Source organism: Lissotriton helveticus, chromosome 9 (assembly GCF_964261635.1).
Source record: "Lissotriton helveticus chromosome 9, aLisHel1.1, whole genome shotgun sequence".
NCBI classification, from domain to species: domain Eukaryota; kingdom Metazoa; phylum Chordata; class Amphibia; order Caudata; family Salamandridae; genus Lissotriton; species Lissotriton helveticus.
Window position 1 is genome coordinate 1,025,927,165 of NC_136070.1, and position 19,633 is coordinate 1,025,946,797.

Sequence of the window (19,633 nt, forward strand, 5' to 3'; positions counted from 1 at the left end):
CTTTGCTGTGTGCTGTGTCCCCCCACCTGCTTGAAGAGGGACTGTGCTGTGTGCTTTGTACCTCAGAAGTGGAATCGTTTCCAGGTGGTAGACCAGTGACGGAGTGAGGTCCTGATCTGGTAGGAGAGTTGTGTTCTGGTGAGTGCTTCCCTGTGAGGGTTATTCCTTCACCCTTACTGGAAGCAAGGGTCCCTACTTGGTCTAAGGTACTTACCTCTGCCAACTGGAGACCCCCAGTTCTAACATTGATGGAGTAGAGGTAGGGTGGGGCATGCTTGCCCGTGACCTCTAGTCAGCCTGAGGGTGTGGTCCCTAGGTTGTAGGATCAGTGGTAGTGTAGCTACCCTGAGAGAGAGAGTGGAGATTGGCTATTGTGTGCCAGGGGCTTCTGCCCCCACTCTGTGGAGTGGTTAGGACCTGTGATCTTTGGATGGCCTAGGGCCTGGTCCTGACTGTGGATGACTAGTGTGTACCAGTGGGGTATCCTAGTTGTGTCAGAGAGCTTTCGTGAGGGAAATCCCTGTGGGTTCAGAGTGGCGAAAAACTGTAAGGTGGCCCTGCCCTGCAGGCCCGTCTCCGTGGTTTTGTCGCCCAAAGCATTGAAGACCATCAGTGTAGTGATTTGTCTACCCTGCGTTTTGGCTGGAAGGGGGATGTGTTGGACCCGGTCCTTTGGGCAGGTTCACCCCGTGACTTTTGGCTTTTTCCTAGCCTGTTTTTGGAACCTGGGTTGGTGATTTTAGGCCTCTGCGCACTTTTTCACTGTGGTACAGTGTAAAGTGCGTGTGCTTTCTGTGTATGGATAGTGAGCGCCCTGCCCTCCCATAGGAATGAATGGGAAATATGTATGCCCATGGTAGATTCCTGATGCGTGGGGAGTGCAGGGGTGAGTTTGATATGTATGAACTCGTGAGAATGAATGCTGCAGAATGGTGTAGGCGGCATGGCTGTGTGTAGTCTAGAAGCGCCACTTTTAGAAGTTGGCATAATTGTGTAGTGAGTCTGCTAGCACTTGATTGGCTGATGGGCCTGGCCCAGGCATGCCTGGGCCTGTTGGTAGATGGACTGTCTGGAGGAGGGGGGTCTGAGTCAAGCCGTAGATGAAAGGCCCCCCATCTGCTGTTAGGGAGGAGTGGAAAGAGCTCTGGTGGTGCTGTGCCGTGCCTGGCAGCCCACCCCTGATGGCTCTCCCTCCGGATGGCCCCCTGTCACCTCTGACCTGAGGCTGACAGGAGAGGGAAACCAGATACACCCAGAGCTTAGGGCTCGCTCACACAAAGACTTCTAAAGACTTCAAAGCTGTTTCTGTGGATAAGAAGGGGCTGTTCCCCTTCCCAAGACGTTCTTGTTTTCTGACTTGAATCTGCCAGGGGCGTGCTGATGCTTGGGCTCAGGGAATCCCGGAGCCCTGCCCAGCTCCTGGACCTCTGATGGACATTCCTGGACTCCTGGGGGACCCCTCTGCCTTGCTGGGCTGATGGAGGGACTTTGCTTGCCCCTTGGAATCTCTGGGACCGTGTTGCAGCATGGAGGAGCTGCATTTGCTTGCAGGAAGCGCTGTGCTTCCCCCTGAGCGCCTGGGAGCGCTCTGCCTGATTTCTAGCGCTGTAGAGCACTTTATTTGGATTATAGCGCTGTGGGTCGTCATTTAGCGCTGGGAGCGCTTTATTTACATTGCGAGTGCCCACCTCGCTTATCTGTACTTGTATTTCGGCTACCCGCGCCGATATCTTTAATGCCTGCCCGCCTGCCTGCCTGAATCGGGCCGCCGCGCTGCCCGCGGCGACCCGGAAGTACCTGGCCGGCCGGCCAATCCCAGCGCTGCCGGCCGGAAGTCCCGCCCCCGCAGCCCGGGTGCCGGGAGATGATCACCGCCGGGCCCGGGGAGAAGAGGAGGAAGAGTGATGGCGGCAGGTCTGCAGGGCTCCCGTGAGCGGATAGAGCCCTGCAGCGAGAGGGCGGCCTGCAGAGAAGAGCCCTCGCCGATGACAGCCGGTGAGTGCAAGCGTCTGGGGGGGGGGCTCCGCGAGGCTGTGGTGGTGCCGATGTGAGGCACCAGCTGTGGGCCTGAAGATTGGGCGGCCCCGTATGGCAGTGGGTTGCCCCACCGTGAGTACAGAGCCCGCGAGGGGCTCTTGAGGGCCCGCCTTGCTTCGTGTTGGTGCCGGTTTAGAGGCACTGCTTCAGGGCGGCCCCGGATGGCAGCGGGTCGCCCCAACAGTGTGTAGAGCCTGAGACGGCTCTGGGGGCATTATCTGAGGGCCCCGAGAGGCTCCGTAGGGGCACGTGATGGCTCCAACGATGGCAGAAGAGCAGGGAGGGGCGCCGGGACACATTGTCGGTGTCCGCCCCTCCCCCGTAGCGCGAGCTCGCGCTCATGGTCAGTGTGAAGCCACGAGGGCTTCAAGGGCGGCCCCGGTTGGCAGTGGGTCGCCCCAACGCTTGGAGAGTCCAGGAAGGCTCGAGGGGGCATTGTCTGCTGAGCCTGAGAGCTCCAACGTTTGGCTATTTACAGTAGCAGAGCCTGTGTGGCTCCAACGTCTGGGGCATGTGCGATGTGCCCAGAGCCTGTGTGGCTCCAGCAGTGGCGCAGTTGGCGCCTAAGGGCCAGTGAGGGCCTTGGCGCAGTTTTGTTGTTTTCCAGCTGTCCAGCACTTTGTGGGCAGCTGCCACGTTTAGGCTTTTTGTACTTTGAGACTGGCGCTGCATGGCAGCGCACCCTGACTTTGGACTCAGGGCATCTTTGCCCCACAAGGCCAGTTGGCCTAGGGACTGCCACAGGTAGTGGCTTATGTAGTGTTGGCGCAATGCGATTTCTATGCTTTTAATAGTAATTGCCTACTGTGTGTTTTTGCGCTATTGACTTATGTTATGGCACCTCTGAATGTTTATGCATTATGTGTCTTTCTTTCCAGGCGCTACACCTCTGAATGTTTAGTCATCCTGTGTCTTCTTGCGCTGCACCCCTGAATGTATTTTATTGCATCATGTGCTTTATTCTTAACACCTCTGAATGCTTTAGGCCTCATGTGTTTCTCTTTATTACTCCTCTGAATGTGTTCATGCATCATGGGTAAGGTGTTCTGGTTTATACCCCTAAATGTGTTTATTCTTAGGTGGTTGTCTTTTCTACTCCTCTGAATGTAGGTTTATTGCATCATGAGTAATGTATTCTTTCTTAGACCCCTAAATGCTGTGTGATACTTAGGTGGTTGTTCTTTTTAGTACAGGTGGTCCTAGTGAGGTCCTGGTCCCCTGTGTGACAGTCTCCTAAGGGGTTTAGGGTTGCGTAGGTGGTACTTACCTGTTCCCAGTAGTTACTGGATGTGATCTATAACTGTTACTTTGTGTTACAATGAAGTTTCTATACCTTCATTCTAAGTACTGACAAGTATTTCTATATCTGCAAAGTGTTGATTCAGACAGTGGCCCATGTGGCCCTGTCTTGTAAATAATCCCTAGTGAATATTGCCGTGCCAGTTGGCACAATGTACATGTGTAATTTCTATCTGATATGTTTTGACAATACAAAAGTTATTTTAATATAACCTTGTGTGGAGTCTCTTTTGTGGTGTACCTAGTATGTTGTTGCTGTTGTGCGCTGACGCAAATGCTTTACACATCGTCTCCGAGTTTAGCCTAGACTGCTCGCTCCATGCTACCTAGAGGGCGAGCAGGGGTTATCTTGGCGTGTGACTTCCTTGCCCTGACTGGAATGGTGGTTTCTGCCTGGCTTTGGCATAAGCCTTAGCCTACCAGAAATAACCGGTTTCCAACAAGGCCTGAAACCAATGGTTTTTTCAGTGAATTTCAAAGGTTTTTTAAATGCTAATTCTATTAGCGGATAACGTTTAAATATAATAATATCCTAGTGAGACCACCTGAGCAGCCCTAGGGTGTCAGGGTGTTTCTACCCTGCCCCCTTTTTGTGTTCTACACGTTTATTTTTCCGCTTTCTTGTGCCTCAGTCTACTAAGACCCAAGATGGATGCCAACACTTCCTGGTTAGAAGTGTTGACAGCCAATGAGCATGAAGCTTTCTCTGGAAGGCATGCTGATTGGCTGTCACTGTCTGTCAACACTAGCACAAGATGGATGCCAACACCTCCTGGTTAGAAGTGTTGACAGCCAATGACCATGCAGCTTTCTCGGGAAGGCATGCTGATTGGCTGCCACTGTCTGTCAACACTGAAAACCAGGAAGTGTTGGCAGCCATCTTGTGCCTTGTTAGAACCAAGGCACAAGAAAGCAGTGAAACAAAGGTGTGAAACTCGCAAAGGGGCCAGAGTAGAAGCACACTGAACCCCTAGGCCTGCTCAGGGGGTACCACAAGGACCCCCAAGGCAAAATTATTATTATTATTTTTTTTTAAGTCCCGGGGTACGCGTACTTACGCACATGGTACGCGTACCCCGCGACTTTAAAAAAAAATCTTTTTTTTTTTGCCTTGGGGGTCCTTGAGGGACCCCCTGAGCAGGCCTAGGGGGTCAGGGTGCTTATACCCTGCCCCCTTTTTGAGTTCTACACATTTGTTTTTCTGCTTTCATGTACCTCACTCTACCGAGGCACAAGATGGCTGCCCACAATTTCTGTTTTAGAGTGTTGACCGACAGTGGCAGCCAATCAGCATGCAGCTCGTGCACGTAGGGGTACGCGCAGGTACGTGTACGTACGCGTACGGTACGCGTATGGGTAAGCTTAGAAGTAAGCTTACGGTGAGCTGCTATAGATATATATGTGTTTTTAAAGTTAATTTTCTTAAAAACCACTGGAGCAATTTTCACCAAACATAGCAAAGGCACATCTCCGTACCAGTCCCTACAATTTTGCCAAGTTTGGCGTAATTCCGTTCAGCGGTTTGGGCTGTAGACTTGTCAGACCGTCCTATGGAAATTAACATGGGAAAAACACGTTTTGGGACCCCCCTTTTTTCTCAGCCCTCACTTCACGAATCCCCCGAAACTTTCAGGGAAGGAGCGGAGCGCAGCGAGACCATTTTAAGGAAAATTACAGGCAGATCCCTCAACCGGCGCCAAAGTAATTCCTAATAGAATGTTGCAGATTTCCTATGGAAAACAATCCTAACTATATATACCTACTGGCTATCGCCAGTAGGTACTATATATATATATATATATATATATATATATATATATATATATATATATATATATATATATATATGCACACACGCTCACTGGTAATTGCAGAAAGCAGACGGCACTCCAAGCTAGGATGTTGTCATAAATTTAATAGCAGACCCCCTGCCCCAAGAAAAAGACAAACGCGTTTCGCCGAGAAACGGCTTCCTCAGTGTCAACATATTAAAGTTACCACGCCATTATATCTCCTCCTCTCCATTAACATCAGGAGAGGACTAAGCCGACAGTTCATACTGAAAATGGCGGACATCTTGTAATGTGCAAAACTACTGTTCTTCATAATTAAACATGGAGAGTAAATGGTGATAAACAAAGTGCTCGTGCTCAAAAGAAATAAAAAGAAACTCACAAAGAAATAAATAAAACGTTGGATACGTGACTTGCGTACAAAGAGAGGAAATCCTCTATATCTCAGTGCATGCATTTCATATGTTTACATATGTATAGTATACTCGCAAATTTTGGAAAAGTCGCATTTAAAAAAAAGAAACAATAAAGAATTAGTTTCCATCGTGCCATATGATGTGAAAAATTCATGTAGATGTTTAAAACATTAATCATATATTTCTACCATTTCCATATCGCGAGTACCCATCAATAAGCTATGAACATGCACCTCAATGTTAACGTTTTTGTCTCTGTTGTTTTATCAATTACAGGCAAGTCACAATTTATACAGGCCTCCATTGGCGTTTACTAGTTGCTTTTAAGAGATATAGCCCTGTATGGGCATGCTCCTCCCCGAAGTATTCTATTAGTATCTTGTTTAATTCTGCAGAGCAGAACAAACGGGAGAGTTTCGGCAGAAAATAGGTGTCCAGATTTTATTACAGGTGTGACCCTATGCTTTTAAACAGATTGCTCCCACTGTGTGGTTATTCCAGGTGTACCCAAAGCTCTTCGTCATTATTTAAACCGACCGGTTTCATGGTCTGGAGGTCGATGATGTATCTCGACTCCATTGCCCTCAAACTCCTGATCTTGTCACCACCTCTTTCTTGTTTTTCCAACTGATCTATCAGATAGAAGGAAAGAAGATCTCTGTTACTGTTGTGGTGGGTTTCGAAGTGGCGTGCCACCGGGTAATTTTTGTCTTTATTCGTGATGGCACGCATGTGCTCTAGGATACGTTTTTTCGCTGGATTGATCGTACTTCCAACATATCTCTTTGAGCACGGGCAAACAAGACAATACACCACGAATTCTGAATTGCAGTTCAGAAATTTCTTGATGGTTCTGACTGGTCGGGGATCATTAGGTCTACCCTCAAATTTAGTTTTCTTATAGCTGTATTTGCACGCCTTGCAATGCATGCACGGGTAGAAACCCTGAATTGGTTTGGATCTCACTGGTTTGGGGGGGTCCCTGTAATGGCTCCTAGTTAGATGATCGCCCAAAGATTGACAACGTCTATATGTGATCGTTGGTCTAGGTGATATTCTGTCTTTCAGAACAATGTCTGTTTTTAGAATGTGCCAGTTGTTGTTAAAAATCTGGACCACCTCGTTAGATCTCATGTTATACGTCGTTATCATTCTAGTTATGGGTTTCGTCTTTGCTGTTTCTTTCAGGTTTTTGTTCACAAGTAGATCTTTCCTATTTATCAGATCCACTTTTTCCGAGGCTTCTAGTAGTGATTTTTGTGAGTACCCTCGTTCCATGAACCTGGCGGTCGCTGCTTTTTGCGCTGAAAGGAAATCGCTATGTTCAGAGCAATTCCTCTTCAAACGCAAAAACTCGCCATATGGGATATTCTTGACCATGGATCTGGGGTGGTGACTTGCGGCATGCAAGACGGCGTTGCCCGCCGTCGGCTTGCGATAGAGTTTGGTCTGGATCCTGCCTCCCTCCGCAAACACCTCCAGGTCCAGGTAGTGGACTGTTTTATTGCTGATTTCACTTGTGAACCTCAAATTGAGACTGTTCTCGCCTAGCGTTGACACAAACCTCTCAGCCGAGGGCCCGTCTCCCCGCCAGACCACAAACAGATCGTCAATGTATCTGGTCCAAATCATAATATTGTCCAGCCAATGTTCGTTGGTCCCCCCCCAGGCCACGTGCTTCTCCCACCAGCCCACGAATAAATTCGCGTAGCTGGGGGCGAAGCACGTACCCATGGCGGTCCCCCTGATTTGGCGATACATTGTGCCTGAAAAAAGAAAGATGTTATTAAAAAGACAAAATTCAGTCATCCTTAGCAGCATGCGATTGTGTTGATGGAAATGCATGCTTTTCTTTTTTAGGAACCATTCAATGGCTTGAAGTCCGTCTTGATGATCGATGCATGTATACAAATTCGCTACATCCAGAGTGATGAGAAGCATATCATCCTCCCATTGTATATTCTCAATAATCCTAAGGAAGTCCTGAGTGTCTCTGACAAAAGATGGGAGGTCCTTGACAAAGGGTGATAAGTAATTGTCAATAAATCTTGAGGTCGCTTCTAGAAGACTGCCTATGGATGAGACAATTGGTCTCCCAGGTGGGTGCTTGATGTTTTTGTGCACCTTTGGCAGGTGGTAAAAAGTGGGGATGATCGGGTGTGCACAATGTAGATATTCATGTTCGTTCTTGCTCAACATGCCCTCATCCATCCAATTTTTTAGGAGTCCATGATATTCCAAGATGCATTTATCAAATTCAATCTTGGTAATGACCTCATAGCATTCTTTGTCTTCCAGTTGTTTCAAAGCCTCCATTTTATATTGATCTTTATCAAAAATTACAATGTTCCCCCCTTTGTCAGAGGATTTGATCTCTATGCTGGTGTCTTCCTTAAGTGATTTTATTGCTTGCCATTCCATACTGGATATATTGGATTTTTTTCTTGTGATTTCCATCCTCTTAGAGATCATTTTGTCCAAATCTTGGAGTACTGCGTCATTGAAGACGTCGATCGCATCATGTGTCACATGTGGCAGAAATTTCGATTTTTTCTTGAATTTGCTAGGATCTCTCTTTTGTGTGATTTCTTCCCTCCTTAGGATCTCACCTGAGCTAGGCACATCTTCACTGCCTGCTAAAATATGTGTGGTTTGAAGGAGAGGTAGATCATCATCTATGAGATCACTAGTTATTTCGTCAGTTGTGCCAAAGGCAGCTATTTGTTCCGATGGCGGACGATTAGCAAAGATCTTGTCTAACTTCAACTTCCTTGTGAATTTGAAAATGTCAATCCTTGTCTCTACAGGATCAAAATTGGCAGTTGGGCAGAAAGACATGCCTCTTCTCAGTACCTTTTCTTCATAGATCGAAAGTTTTCTCTGAGAGAGGTTGATGATAGTGTTCTCATGTTTTATCGTTTCGCCCCCCTTCCCTTGCTCCGGGTCACTACTGATGTTGAATCTTGTGCGGCCCCTTCTCCCGCGCCTTGTTTTCCTCCTTTTTTTGTGTATTTTTTCCTCATCTGAGGTTGGGGGCGTTGTCGTGTTTCTTTCAACACCTCGAATTCGTCTAAAAAAGGCTCTCTGGCAACTGCTCCTTCTGTTGGTCTTCTGCTCGTTCTTGTTGATTCATCCTCAGATGTTGCAACCTCTGATTCTGAGGTGACGTTATCATTTGCCCGTGTTGTTCCTTGGGCGAGCCTTTTCCTCGTTGCGTCGAATTTTTTTGCGAAGGTAAGGATTCTGCCTGTCAAGTAGTCCTGCTCATCGCGTTGGAACTTACTTTGTTTCCTTTTCTTAATGACAATTTCATATTCTTTAAGTCGTTTCTGCATATTGGCACGTAGGTCTTCAATGGCTTTGGTATCTTTTTCTTTTCCAATCAAATCTTCTATTCTTTGGATCTCAGCAAAAAAAAAAAAAAAAAAAAAAAAAAAAAAAAAAAAAAATATATATATATATATATATATATATGTGTATATATTAGTGAAGAGTAAACTCTTACATATGATTATTACAATTTGAAATATACTTACATATATCTTGTTTTTCTTTAATTGTTTTTAGAAGTTTGTAGGTTATTCATTGGTTTCTTTTTTTTCTGTTGGTTAAAAATAAAAAGTTATTTTTATTGTAGTGTTGCAATTAGTTTGTTAGTTTTGTTTAGTCAGTCCCTAATTTTATTTAGTTGTTTTTATTTAAAAAATGCTTACTTTTTTTAGTTGATGTAATTTATTTCTTTGCTGTTGTTTTCCTGTTGTAGCCTGTAGAAGTAAGTAAAATAAAAGTATTTGTCAGTTATGTTTTTCTTTTTAAATATTTTTTTAGGTTTAATCAATTAACTCTATTAGCTAAGATATATGCTTACTTTGTTTTATATTTTTCGTTACTGTTGAATTTCTAGTATTTTTGCAAGGACACCGTTGTTTTGAATTTTCTAGATAGAGTTTTAGTCAAGTTTAGTCTATGAAATATAAAGAAAAACATATTATATTTTAAGTTACTCTGTTTATGTGCTTTTTTTTTAAAGCTAATTTTATTTATTATTTAAAGAAGTTCTGGCCTTACTTTTAATGTGAGTTGTTTTGTTTAGTTATATGTGTAGATCAATTTTGTTTTGTTTCTGTCTCTCAAAGTTTCGGCCTTTCTGCAGTGTTTGTCCATATCACCGTAAATTTTGTGTTTATTAATTGATTGCTTTTATAGTGTTTATTTAATAAATTAGAGTTTGGTTTGTGTTGGTGTAGTTTAAATTCATTGGTTGAGATAACTTTTTTGAATTTATTGGCAGTTATAATTCAATTTGTTTAATTTTAATTTGTGTTTATTTAATGTTCATTTTATTTTGTCAAGTAATTTAATTAAAATGTATGCATTAATAAATGATATATATTTTTTAAATATGTTATCTATACATCAGTTTATTTTTGATAGTGGTGATGTTTTTTTATGTTGTAGTGTTTGTGTATTTATTTGAATTAGATTTTTAAACTATATTTGTTTGTGCTTTAGTTGTAGTGATATTGTATTAGTGTTTGTTTTAATGTTTAAAATATGGTATTTGTTTATAGTATTGAAAAGATTTTTTTAAAGCTTATATGTAATTTTCTTGTATAGTTATTATGTATTTTTATCGATGTTTGTGTTGTCGAAATGTACATCAATATTTTTGTTGTATTATACGTTAATTTATTTTTATATATATTTTTGCGTTCTATTTTTTTGTTGACATTTTTGAAGGCGATAATTTATTTGACAAGTTTTTATCAATATTTCTGTTATTTTCGTTTTGTGTATTGGGTGACGACATTTTTGTATAAGATATTAGTGACTCGATAATTTTGTTTGTTGATATTATAGGATTCGATGTTTTGTCAGTGATCCTGAGGGAAGGCAGTAGTCCCTCACTCATCACTGAGTGGGATGGGGTTAGTGTGCAGCTGAATCCCCCCCACTCTTTGATGACGTGTCACGGATTGACACTGGGCCATGGGCACTTCATGGCTTAAAATTGATGCACCCAGGTCCGAGGCAATCAGTGGCACCCTCCCTTGTCATGAGGGGAGGGCCTCGAGGCACTTTTGCCAGGCTAAAGAAAGGTGACGCTCACAGGGATATGACATGCTCAGCCTGGCAAAGTTCAGCTCAGGCAGCCAGGAGCCTGATTATTTAGCATCTGTACAGCTCCTGGCTGCCTGGCCTGAACAAGAAGAGCATCTGTCAAGCTGACCATTGCTCAGCCTGACAGACACTCTTCTTGTCAGGGGACAAAGGTGGGGGGGGGCCTGCAGCCTGTACAGACGTGACCTTGCTGCCTTGAGTTTTTCTGCGCATTTTGTGACAGTCTATCTTATATTGTGTGCAGCCTGTAATACATTTTTTAATTGTCCTGCATACACAGTGCTTTCACTCCCAGGATGGGGCCACATAGGTCTATTAACACACCAGTCACTTGTCCCCAGTGCACCAACCACTAATATATACAGGTATCTGAAGAAATCATTAACCTAGAGGTGGATAAGCCACTGAAAGCTCAACCAGACTAGAGCCTGAAGGCGGGCTCTGGCTCAGATTGGTGTCCCGTTGGAAGCTAAGCTTTCATGTGACTCCTACTTGTCACCCTCATGCACAAAAAGGTAAAAGCAAAACATTAATATTTGAGGTAAAAAGAAGAGGCAAATAAATACCAATTTAGTGACCGTATTGTACAAAATGAAACCAGAAAACTAAGATTAATCATGGATTCTAAATGTAACCAAATTATGTGATCTTGGGTAAATATTTAATTATACTGCATAATGTGACACTTTTTGTGTTGGTATTACTTCATTATATTGACATTTTTACAAATCCTAAGACTGTATGAGCAAAGGTTTCAGCTCCAGAGTACTTTTTTAACACCCAAAGATTGCATATATGTCGTAGGTGGTGATCAGAGTTGTGCTTATACTGTGTGGTTTTGCTGCTCGTATACATGAATTTGAGGTAAAAAAAGGAGTAACAGATCGTTGCTCTTGACTGCTTCTAATGTATGGATGGATAGAAGTGTGTGAGTGCCTTGTGGCCTATATTTGGACTTTTTCGGTATGAGACAAAGGGTATCGACCTTCAGTAGTGCAAACAGTGTTTCAGGCAATTTAAAGGCCCATAAGTTCACCCAACCGCCCTCAAAGCAGCTTCAGTAGCAGGAAAATGCGACACAACAGTGTCTATAGTACCCACAATACACTTTGCTAAAAACAACAACTATCTAGAATTAGAACAGATGGACAAGGAGGGTATTACCATTAAATAAAATCACTAGCAGAACCTGATGATAGAATATAACTTTTATCATTAACGATTCTGTTTAAATAGTGTCTTATGAATGGTTTCAAGGCAGTAAGAAAAAATAATAATTAACATTTATATTTTGTCATAAATATTGATGTTACCACTCCTTGGGGCTCACAAGATTTAGGAAAGCACCACAGAAATGCAGATACAATAATACAATGTAACTGTCTTGCTCATTTATATTTGAAAGGAAACTTGCATAACCTCTGCTTTGTTTTAAAGAGTATGACAAGGTACTACAGCAGTGTGTCCGTCAATGGGGAGAGATATGCTAACGGGGCCATTCATCTCTGTTTATTTGTCCCCAATAAGCCTTTGGCACCTTGCAAGTAGGCTGAAGAGAGCCCGAGACTGCAGGAGTCACAAGTAGTAATTAAAACAATGAAGCTTTCTTTACTTTTGAAAAGTCTATGAATGGCATTTGAAGTACTAGATTCCAGCACAGATATCAGATAAGAACACTCTGTGTCCTGGAAGATTTAGCAGCCTGGGCTACAGCGCAGGAGGGCGGTGGACAGTGGATCTGAGGCCCTTTTAATGCAAGCTTTCTTTCTGGAAAAGAGGCATGCTGACTTCAAGTCAGAAGCCCGTTTAAGCTTCATTTGTTTTTCAGTCCCCATGCTTTTAATGCACTGAAAAATGAATGAGCTTTAAACAAGGACTGCTGCTTTCTGTCTCTTTTTAAACTGCAGGGTCATTTCTCCCCTTTGTCCCCCTCATTGCAAAATCCAGAGGGGGGATATATCCCCCGCATCCCCCACACTTCGACGCTCATGATAATGCTGTTTGATGACTAGGCAACGGTGAGAGGTGCAGGTGGACACAGGGTAACCAACTTCTTATTCATAATTTATTTGACAGCCTTTGACAATTATTTGTATGAACCTTTTGCTGGGCAGATGTGGCAAGCCTAAAGATTGATGAAATTTGCCCTATCCTTTTTGAAAGGATATTTCCTATCATACCTTTTCTTTTATGAAAATATGTGCATTCACTACTACCTAATAAAATATTTAAATTTGTATTTTCAAATTATGTGTTTTTTAGGGTATCTTTACTCACGTTTTCACTTATTACCACACATCTTGCATGTTGGAATTTGTTCATTCAAACTCTCTGCTCTTTTCTTTTTAGTATTACACAATGCTTAATTTGAGCCAGTGGTTTCTAGTGCTCGGCAGTGCCACTTAACCGTCAGCATCGAGGCCTGTGACAGTCTCCCACAAGGTGGCACTGTCTGGCTAATTTAGAGATGACCACAACAACAGTTAATTACATAACTCAATATATATTAAAAATGAATATTACCTGCCCCCCAAACCATTCTAATAGCTTAGAGGGCGTGAAATAGTCCGAATTGTCACAATTGTGGAGTGTGAATGTTAGTACTTGTGTTGTAACTATCATTGGCAGGACAGTCAGGGGCAATGTGTGGCACAAGGTACAGTGGCCTCCTGACGAGAGCCCTGGCACTTAAGTTTTGCAAATTAAGCACTGGTATTATGTTTTTTTCCATCTAGATCGGGAAGGCGGAAGAAGGCCCCACGTATTGAGGACATGACCCAGGAAGAAATAGGTGAAAGAGGCGGGGTATTTAAGTAGGTGTTAGTTGAGGGTGCGAGACAGAGGGGCATATTTTACATGGGCACTGCGCCACTGTAACGTCACTATTTGCAACGCTCCAGTGGCGCTATGCCCTGCTCCATATTTACAAGGTGGCACTAAGCCACTTTGCGTGTCTCAACACCTCCTTGTAAATATGGTCCTTCTCAGCACAGTGTTCTGCAGCATAGGGGTGTGCAATGAGTGATGTTGAGGGTGTTCTCATTAAACACCCATTGCTTTTTCACACTGCTCCAGAATGACAAGGATCTGTAAATCTGAGGCAGCGCCAAAAACTTACGCCTGCCAAGGGGAGGCGTAAGAGTGGTGCAATGAGGAGAAATATTTTTATTTCTCCACATTTTTTTCTTTGTGTGCTGCATTCTACAGCACGCATAGAGAAAACAAAACACGATTGATGATTCTTTTTGTGCAGGAGGGTGCCCCTTCCTGCCCAACAGCAATCATCCCTGCAACGTAAGCACCCTTGCACCATGGTGCAAGGGTGCTTGCGCTGACGCGAGGCTGCTTTTTTTGCACAAACGCTGGGATGGGTACAGGAATGTGCCATATTGTTGTAAATACGCTGCATTCCTCAACTTAAAAAATGACGCAGTTCGGCACAGCAAAATAGCTGCGCCATTTTCTTGTAAATATGCCCCAGAGTGGGATGAAAGTCGCTATAGATTGACGTGTGTGTTATCACTAAGTGATGGATTTGAAGATGAGAGGGAGTCAGGCACATTTAAAAAGCAGTTATAACTTACTGTACATACAAACCGGTGTTCATACTGTTCAAAGTGTCAATTGCAGCGCATTCTTGTTCTATGAAAAATGTACAGTGATGAAAACGTGGGAAAACTGCCGAAACATTTTCTAAAAAAAAAAAAACTAGTTTAAACCAACATTAAAATCGACTGAACTGTTGATCTATTGTTTGTGATATTCAATTGTTTGACAAAATGCAAAGGCATATTATTTAGCAAAGGGAGGCTTTCCAAACTGCATCTGTTCTTTTATAACGTGCCTCCCTCGATCTCTGTATTCGTGGCACGAATACAAAGTTCGCTTGCACCCTCTGCATGTAACCATAAGGAGCTTTTGTGAGCTGACAAGTAAAACTTTTTGCAATGTGTTAGAAATCAGTGCCTTATGTTATGAAATATTAAAATATTAGGGTTGCACTAAATTTGCGTAATTTGTTTTTGCATGATGACCTGTAATTTCTGGAAATAAACAGCAGATTACACATAATTACACAAAATGAAAGTCTGGCATTTAGTTGTATATTTTGGCACTAAATCCATCTCTGTGTCAGTTTTTGACATGACACATTTCACACAACAAAGCGCAAAAAAATACAAGTACCTCAATTAGGGTATGCATGCTTTCTGGATTTGCCCAGCCCCACACTATTGCATTGGTACGACCAGCGGTGTAATTATGCAACGTGGTGTAATGGTGTGATTTCAGGAATTTTGCCTAACACAAACATTTCAAAATTACGTGCTTTACGCCGGTGAAATTTAAATTACGCCCAGGACTACTAAATATGACTATATTATATTACATCTCCTGGATTGAGTGAATAGAACAAAACACATATGCATAAACATACCCTTAATGATGTGTTAAGGTTAGACTTTAGGGTTTTTAAAAGTAGAATCGTGAGATTAAGGTGATAGACATAGGCAGGTTTGTCCCCTCAAACTCTGCTTAGAAGTGGACCAGGCGATGATAACTCAGTTGGTTGTGTAATGTCACATGCGGCATGAACCTCTTTTCAGGGACAGTGCTAAAGGAGTTAGGTATACAGGGTCATGTCCTACTATTATCTGAAAGTTATGAAAGTATTTAGGGATGGCTGTCAATGGATTGTGGAACCAAGGCTAAGAAAAGAGAGTGAGTTTTAGGGGTTTATTTGACCCTTTGGGTGTATTATGTAGTGTAATATGTAAATAGAATGAGACATGTTGTTGCTATATTAACAAGCTTAATAGAGCTCAGATGGCATCTGAGGGGGACCTGGCGCTAAGAACAAATGTTAAACAAAGTTCTCGGAGTGAAGTACGAATTTAATTAGATATACACGTTTTTAAAGTAATTTTCTAAAAAAAAATGGTTATCAATGCCTTTAAGAATATAAGCAGGCCCACTGGAATTATGGGGAAGGGGAGGACCAAATTATGCTGCGGGATTGAATACATTATGCAGCAAGAAAAGGCAAATTATGTGATGTAATACAGCAAATACTGTTAAAGTACTACTTTATTTTTTTTTCCGTTTTTACACATGATAGCACTGTCTGAGCAAAGACTTCACCTAGCCAGTGTAACATCCAACTAAAGCAATCAGTAATTGAAAAATGAACAATCAAACTTTGCGCGTGAGCACGTCGACAGGTTTTTAGTAACTTTTGACCCCTCTGAGCTAGGGACATTTTTGTTAAAATCTACAGATTATGTAGCAGATTATAGATTACGATGCAAATGTGGCGAATCTATAATTATTCGGAAACTCCACAGACCCAGAATCACATAATTCCAATGGCCCGGAGCATAAGGGCATCGTTCAAAAGCTGAGCAGCCAACCAGTAATGTGAAGCCTCAGCAATGAGATTCCCTACAGTTTAAGATACATTTTCTGATGGGAAGCAGAGTTAATGGCTGGGGCGGTATTTTTGAAACTGTCCAATAAGCAGGGAGGACCAAGGTTACGTACAGTAGCGTCGATCAAGCAGGGAAGATTTAAAAGACATCCTTTAAGTAGTGTTGTGTTTCCTCCATCACAGGCAATACATTAGGTAAACAGTCATGTTCTGCAGTGACTGCAATCTAGCGCCAGGTGACTAGGAGCACCAAGACAGAGACTGTTGCATCAGTCAATCAAAGATTGAGAAAAATGTTTTCCACTTTTAAAAGACACATAAGAATTTTTTTTCTTCCTGATCGTAAGCTGGAAAAAACACATGAAGAAAATTGTATTGATCTTGGTGAATACTGACAACGTCTAGAAACCCATATTTTTAACCACATTAGTGGGGAAAGGAGGAGCATTAATAGAGCACAGTCACGCATCCAATTAAAAGCTGTAAGGTATTGCTTAAAAGATGTCAGATTTAGATTTAGTGCTCCGTCCAATCAAAGGACGAGCTAAGTATCATCAGCACACGTCAGGAAACAATTATTTAAGGTCAAATAACATGTGTCAACAGGGTCACATAGATATTAAAATATGTGAGGGCCAACGAAAAGCCCTCTGGGTCTATATGAGGATTTGGAAAGAATTCTAAAAAAAAAAAGAGGAGGCAATTTCTAACTCCTGGGTACAGTTATGAAAATAAGAAAATTACCATTTTAGAGCCAACCCTTTGACACTAATAACATGGATCTGCTGTAGAAGGGCACCATGGAGACAGTGTGGAAGCCAGCTGTTAGATTCAGAAGAATCAGGGCTGCACAGTCGCTTTGATCAAGAATCCAGTGGAGTTGGTCATCCACTGTGATAAGCGCAGACCTGGTGTTATGGAGGAGTCTGACTCCTGGTTGACGTGAGTCCAAAATTGAATATTGTGAAAGGAAGGATGAGAAAATATTGTTGACTTGCTTCGAGAATCTTTTTGGAAGAGATAAAAGTGACATTAGATGGTGATTACTATGGGTCAGCCCAGGGTTTCTTTAATGTGGGAGAGATATTAGCATGCTTTAATTGAAGGAGTCCTGATCAGAAAGGAGAAAAGCATTGCAAAGAGAAGTAAAATGAGCAGCCAGATAATCAGACACTAAGGACCTCATTACGATGTCAGTTGGAAAGCAATCCAACAGACTCCTTGTCGGAATCGGTCGGAATCGAGTCCGACAGACTGATTACGATGGTTCCGAACACCGTTCAGAAAGTCTCCCATTGACTTCAATGTGAGCCTGTGTTCCGACCGACAACACAGGCTCCCATTGAAAAAAGAGTGTATGCAGAAAACCTTGTACCATGTCGCATGCACCCCATTGTGCCTACCACACTGTGCATGGTTTTAAAGATCAGTCCCTTGGGTACCCCCACGGGTTCCAATCGTAAGCCTCAGGGTGAAAGGGGGCCTGCTACGGCCCCCAAAATTCAGTTTCCAACAGCCGCTCCATGTTGGACAGACCAATTCGGAAAGGCTTTCCGGATCCGACATTGTAAAATGTCGGTCGGAAACACGGTCTGTAGAGCTGTACGATTTGCCTTAGACTGACTCAGAGTATCTAAATGAAGGTCAGAACCAATTCGGACTGACTGAATGTGTTTCTGAGTCGGATAAAAACAGAGGTTCCGACACAGTTCAGGAGAATCTGACTACCGTTCAGAGCCTTTCGAACCGACATCGAATTGAGGCCCTAAATGTAACATATCTGCAGGTCAGGAATCACTGCGCGATCATGATTCGGTAAAGAGCAGAAGGGTTTTCGGGAGGACTGGGGGCTGTGTATCAAATGTCAACAGGAGCTGATCAGTAGTACCTTCGGAGCTAAGAAAGAAGTCATTACAAAAAAAGTTAGAGCAACTAATTGTATTAAATTTGATCAGATTTTATATAAATATGACTCAGTGATTACACATCTATTAGGAATTGGAAAGATAATGCTCAAGGCATTTAGGTTGAATAAAGTAGTTAACCATTTTTAAAAAATCATTGGAAGAATTAGCACTAGATTGTATCTGAAGGGATAAGTAGGAAGCTTTGGCATGCGTAATCATCTTTTTGTAGAGATGAGGGTGGCTGTGTGATAAGATGACGTATTATCTGTGTGTGGTGCAGTCTTTACACCACAGTCTTTCTAGCTTTTCACATTGTTCTTTTTTGATTGAGTAAAATATGTGGAAACAAGGATTATAATGGTTTAGTTCGTCGAGGGGCAAACTGTTTAATTGGAGCTATAGCATCTAAGGAATTTAATCCAATTTTGTACAGTATCATTTAGAACTACCTCCAGGGTGTCCAGATTAAGACTTAAGAAGGCAGCTTCCAGAGCCACGGATAATGACTCCTGAGCTCTTTTGTACCATGTGATGTGCAAGAAAAAAGACTTCTAATTAATCAATTGTGTGTGCGGTGGTGAAACAATATAATGGAATTTGAGTGTGTAAAACCTTTGACATGTCATGAATTGGCAATGGAACAAGCAGCCACACTGCTTTTCATTCTGGGGCTCCCTTGGTAGGGCATGTTCACATGAGCCGCACTCACAAAAACTTAGGAGGCACTGTCACTTTCACAAAACATTCACATTTCATGATGAAGAAAGAAAAGAAAAGAACATCTATTTCTATCTGGAAGTGGGCTCCCAAGATGGCCTCTTTGCATTAGCAGTTGTGCCTTCAGTGGAAGACTTTACAGATTGAAGAGGCGTGGTTAGGTTGGCGATCCCACAAATGGATGGTGGGGTGAAGCCTGAGTCAAGGGAGTGTGGCTGAGGCATGACCGTCCCTGAAGGGGGTGTGGTCCGTGTTTAAACTGGAAGTTACAGAGTTAGGAGCAGTTCTTCAGTCAAAGGAGCCTGGGCCTACCGCAAGAAAAAGTGTGTCATTCTGTCACTTTGAAATGGTGATGAAAAATATAAACTTCTCCTTTTGCAACCCTTCTAGGGGGCTCATTATGAGCCCTTTACTCTGCCGTTGTCTCTTTTTGTGACACTGCGGCGGCATAAAAAATGTGCCACTTTACATCATATTTGCAAAGTGACGCATCTAAGCAGATGTGTCTCTTTGTACAGCCCTGTGCTACATTATACCACCCTGCATCTATGCAGGGTAGGTGTTCCCCCGTAAAAAAGGGTCTTAGAAGTAGTGCAGTGAAATCTATGTGATTTCACTGTGCCAATTCTAGGATGCCACTGGGCCAAATTCTTACAACTGCCTCACAGCAGGCATAAGTCTGACGCAGGCGACTTTACCAAGGGACTTCCCCACCTTCCCAATGTGTAATGACCCATTGCTGGAGTAGCGTCACGTGTGCGACACACTCCAGCAATGCATCATTACTGCGCCTACAGAAACATCAGAAATACTGACGTATCTGTAAATCTTTACAGCATGGAGTGCCGTACAGTAAATACAGTGCATCCATGGTGTCACAAGGAGGGCGCACTGAAAAGTGTCACATCGCTGTTTTCA